Below are 5,043 nucleotides of genomic sequence, written 5' to 3'. Positions count from 1 at the left end.
AGACAAAAGCAGTCGGCGTTTCGGGACGAGATCCTTCACCGTGAAATTGTTTCTGAATAAATCACTTACCCACAGTTCGGTGTACGGTGATCTATTGTAATGCGATGAACAGTGTCAAGAACATAATCTTATCTTCCAACAGTTGTTCTAATCCACCTCAACAACCCAAGGTTTGTTTGCAGAAATAACGTCGCCTCGATTGAATGCTTAAAGACAAATTATGTCAGGAGTGGGATTCGAACCCACGACCCCAGATGGAGACCAGAACACTCCCGTTTGTCTGAAGGACTTTCATTCCTTGAGTCTAGCGCATTAAACCACTCGGCCAACCTGACAACTTTTGATGTGTGTTTGTGAACGGAATGAATGCCTGACTTGTAAGCAAAGTTATAGACACACAATCACGCATATCGTCCTGCCAATCGGAAATGAAAGCGAGAGTGTTACAGTTTTCTCAGGTTAGGCAACTTCTGTGGAAAGTGAAGCTGTAAAACAATTCCAAATCGAAGACTCGTGAGACGCGTCTCGGCAAGAATTTGTGAAGGATGTTTGCTGAGATGGATGAGAATGCCTGGAAGACTCAATAATTTTACATTTAGGGAAGCAGAGAAACAAACGTTAATAATCAGGACTGAATCTGCAAACTGGGTGGGAGTTGATCGCAACAATGTCAACAGAAATTGAATACAGGTTGTTCAATGATACCGAGCAGCGCTGCTTTACAGATGGAATCTGGTATGTAGACGACAAGTCCCAATAATCTGATGCTTGTGGAAGAAAGCGAAGATGTGACAAGTTTCGCAAGAACATAAGACATCGTGCAGAAAGGCCGTTTGGTCTCCTGTGTCTGTTTCATCATTCCGTCATGGATGAGTTATTACAGTCAGAATGTTGTTCAGGCTTGTAGAACAATGTTTAATCTGTCGGAGAGGAAACAGAAACAATGTGTTTTGGACGACAGAGCAGCGGCCTTTCTGAGAGATGAGACGCTTTAGAGAACGTAATTCGCTCAGGTTCTCTGATCCAGTGTTAAAGGCACTGAACACATTAAAATAAGGCAGGGACAGGCTCTGGATGCCATCGACTCAATAAAAGGCTTCTCGCGGGATGTGGAAGACGGGGAGGCCTCCAGAGTTCCTGATGACGACACCTGCGGGAAGTGCTCACAGCTGCAGCGTGTAACAATCCGCCCTGGGGTGCTGGTGTTGAAGCTGGATGAACTCCGGTTCATTCAGAGCCTCGGACGTGATGGACCGGAACATATAGAGTGATAGGACAGCCAGGGTGCAGGACACAGAAAACTGGGTGACAATCAGGAGGAAAAAGGTTTTAAAGACCCAGTGCAGACTATCTCTATGGCCATCACCTTCAGCAACACCTGGATGCCGTTTCTGGTTGGATGACCTGGACGGGGAAAGACAGAGGTCGGATCTCTGGCACTGAGTATGGTCTGTGACTCAGACTGGTAAGGGAAGAACAGATTCCTGGATGGTATGTTGCCCCCCGTGTGCCAGGGTCAGGGACTATTTGGATTAAGTCTTGAACATTTTCCAGTAGGAGCGTGAGCCGGCAGGGGTTGGCTCCAGCTCGGTGCCAATGACATCGGTAGGAACAGTGACGAATTTCTGCAATGGAAATTCAGAGATTTAGGTGCTGAGGTGTAGGGCAGGATCTTCGGGCTTCTGACAGCGACTCGTGCCGCGTCCTTATCAGACCAGTACAGGAAATATGATGCAGATTAACACGTGGCTAATGGTCTGGTGCAGGAGGGAGGCCATACGATTTTTCGATCATTGATCTCTCTTCCAGGGAACCTGAGACCCATTGATAAAGACGATTTGCACGTGAACTAGAAATGATAATATCCTGCCAAAGGTTAGCTAGCGCTGCATGATTAAGTTTAAACAACATTTGTAGGGAGGTGGGAACGAGCGTGCCAGAACAGTTAGTGGAGAGATTGTACCGACATTTTGATAAGATCTCACACAACGGCAGGAAGGTACGACTAGTGCTCTGCACTGCGTATACTTCAGTCGCAGAAGTATCGGAGAATAAGTCGATGAACTCTGGGCTAGGATCAAAACCTGGAATCATGGTAACTTAGCCGTTAATGAGACTTGGTTGCAGAAGAGTCCGGTCTGGCATTTCAGTATCACTGAGTTTCTTTGTTTCAGAGTGATAGAGCGGGATGGACTAAAGCAGGAAAAGTAGCGTCAATAGTCAGCGAAAATGTCACGGCTGACTTCAGTCAGGACAGATGCAGAATTAAACTATTGTGGTTTTATGAGTGAAACTGAAAAAGAGGAAAGGTAAGATCACGTTAATGGTGATAGTTTACTACCCACCCAATAGTCAATAGTATTTAGACGGCCAATGTTGAGGAGATATCGCTGTTTATTGCAAATCATTACGGTTGTTAGAGTAGGTGTTTTTTAACATTCCGCACGTTGATTGTTAATTCCACACTTTTAAAGGACTATATGACAATAGACAATAGACAATAAGTGCAGAAGTAGACCATTCGGCCCCGCGTTAGGAGATCGTCCAATGTGTTCAGGATTTTTTAAAAAATGTGCATTTACTCGCTGCCGAGAGCGTTTGCAATACTTGATATACTATTATGAAATTAATGAGTCGGGGCAAGAGATAAAAGCTTGATCTAACGAACTCGTAACTGGTGATCACAATGCCATTGGTTTCAATGTAAATATGTAAACGAGCTTTTTGCTCGTTGATGTTCGTGCGTTGAGAATTTTCATTGGACAATGGTCAATTTTGACGGTATCAAAAACACTTAACAAGTGTCGATTGGAGACGGACGTTTTCTGGTAAGTGGGACGCGTTCAGAAATGAGCCAAATACCTGTACATGTACTCAGTGAATGACCACTCTCCTTCGGCTTGCACTGTTCCAAATCGACATTCTTTTACAAACACTAATACACAAAATTCATGCAAACATACAATAGTTTTATTTGAGCAGCAGCCCAATGGCGTATATTATGGAGCTTGGTCCACACTCCATAATCGGGAAAAATGAAGTTCTATACAATTGATAAATGATTACAAATATTGAATAAAACATGAATGTTCAAGTGAAAACCAGGCTAAAGGCGTTACTGTGTGTGAAAATTATGTTAACAATTATTCCTTATCGCCTACCTAAACACGAGTCTCAGTGTCGACTTATATTCCCATCCTTTGCCAAGACGCTCGCAGATGGGTTGACGTTCAGAGTGAGAATTCACCATCGGGAACACTAGAAGTGGAGGATAGTACGAAGCTTCGGGAAAGCCCAAACAGAAGATTTTTGGCACAGTGTTTGATGTGACCACTGGAATTGCTTCTTACTTTGAGTTCCTATTGACATTAATGGATCTGTTGTTGAGCGGATGAACTGCTTCGAATTCCTCGGCATAAAGATCACCGAGGATCTCGAGTCGTCTGTACACGCCAGCTCTGTGGTGAAAAAGGCACAACAGCGCCTCCTTCTCCTGAGACGTTTGAAAACGTTTGGTATGGGTTTCCAAGTTCTAAGGTCTTTCCATAGTGGAACGATTGAGAGCATCCTGACTGGCTGCATCACTGCCTGGTATGCACACTGTACTTCGCTCCATCGCAATACTCTAACATCCAGGCTCATCTGTACATATGGAATTCCCACTATACCGGACGTAAACAAAGACAGGTGTGTAAATAGGGTTCTAAGGATCATAAGAGACCCGGGTCACGCTCACCACAAACTGTTCCAGCTGCTACCATCCGGGAAACTGTACCACATTTTAAATGCTGCAAACGAAAGCTACGGGATGTCTTCCACCAGGCCATCAGGCGGTTTAATTAATGCTGACGCAACTGTATTTCTATGTTATAATGACTATCCTGGCGTACATAAATCTGCTTAGAAATTACAACAATTGCAAGTTGCTCATTTATACGAAGACGTATTCAGAAACGTTTTACCGTCATGAAAATGAATGATGTCACTAATCAAGTCAATTCATTTCAAATAAACAATACAAAATAAAGAGGTAGTTATATTAAAAGTGGACTTGTAATATTAATCATGGACTATAGCATCTGATGGGATTTGCTTGAGGATAGAGAGGCTGAGATGAGATTGCTCGGTCTTAACCAATGTATCAATGCCCCGGATTGCCAAGGACACTGTGGGACAGGGGAATAGCTATGTTGCTCCATCTTGCAGAACGGAAATCTGGATAAAGCGAGTAACTACAGAGTGTGCGTTAATCGGCAGAGCTATAGAAGTCATAGGATTTTTCAATTGTTCCAACAAAACCACCATTTCCATCGCTAAATGAATGACATTTAACGCAAAAAAGAATAGACCCCAACAGAGTCCCCTGTGAAACACTACTGGACAACGCCTACAAGTCAGAAAACGCTCTAGTTACACCCCCAGTCATCAGCCACTGCTTTGTCCATGCTAGAACCTTCACTGTATTACCATGTAGCTTGTCAAGCAGCCTCATGTGTGGCACCTTCTCAAAAGCATTCGGAAGATCTCTTTTGTCTGGCTTGTTCCCCCTTGAAAGAATTCCATTAGATTTCTCAGGCAAGATTTTCCCTGGATGAAGCCATGTTGACTCCGGCCTAGTTTATCATGTGTCTCCAAGTACACTGAGACATCATCAGTAATAATTAACTCGGACATCTTCCCAACCCCTGTGGTCAAACAAAATGGCTTAGATTTTCCTTTCTTCTGTCTCTCCCTGCTTGAAGAATGAAGTGAGATTTACAATATTCAAGTCTTCCGGAAACATTGCAGACCGAGTGGTTGTTGCAAGATCATTTATAATACTTCAACCATGTCTTCAGCCAAATCTTTCACAACTATGGCGTGTACACCATATGGTCCATCTGATCTACATTCAGATATTTGAGTTACTCACTAACCTACTCTCCCGTCATGGTAAATTCACACACCTCATATCTATGACACCTCAAATTTCCAACACACTGTTAGTGTCTTCCACAGCGAAGACTGATGCAAGATATTTTTTTAGTTCTTCCGGTATTTGAT

General features: G+C 43.4%; 1 non-coding gene across 1 annotated transcript; it reads right to left on the bottom strand.

Moving 5' to 3' along the window:
* Positions 1–221: 221 nt before the first annotated feature.
* Positions 222–335, bottom strand: trnal-caa (transfer RNA leucine (anticodon CAA)). The gene is made up of 2 exons: positions 298–335; positions 222–256 (listed from the first exon to the last, which is right to left on the bottom strand). It is a non-coding gene; the product is annotated as a tRNA-Leu (tRNA).
* Between the last annotated feature and the right edge of the window lie 4,708 nt (positions 336–5,043).

Source organism: Hypanus sabinus, unplaced genomic scaffold (assembly GCF_030144855.1).
Source record: "Hypanus sabinus isolate sHypSab1 unplaced genomic scaffold, sHypSab1.hap1 scaffold_53, whole genome shotgun sequence".
In the NCBI taxonomy this organism is placed as follows: Eukaryota; Metazoa; Chordata; class Chondrichthyes; order Myliobatiformes; family Dasyatidae; genus Hypanus; species Hypanus sabinus.
Note: the sequence above shows the minus strand (reverse complement) of the source record. Positions and strands in the feature narration are given on the sequence as shown.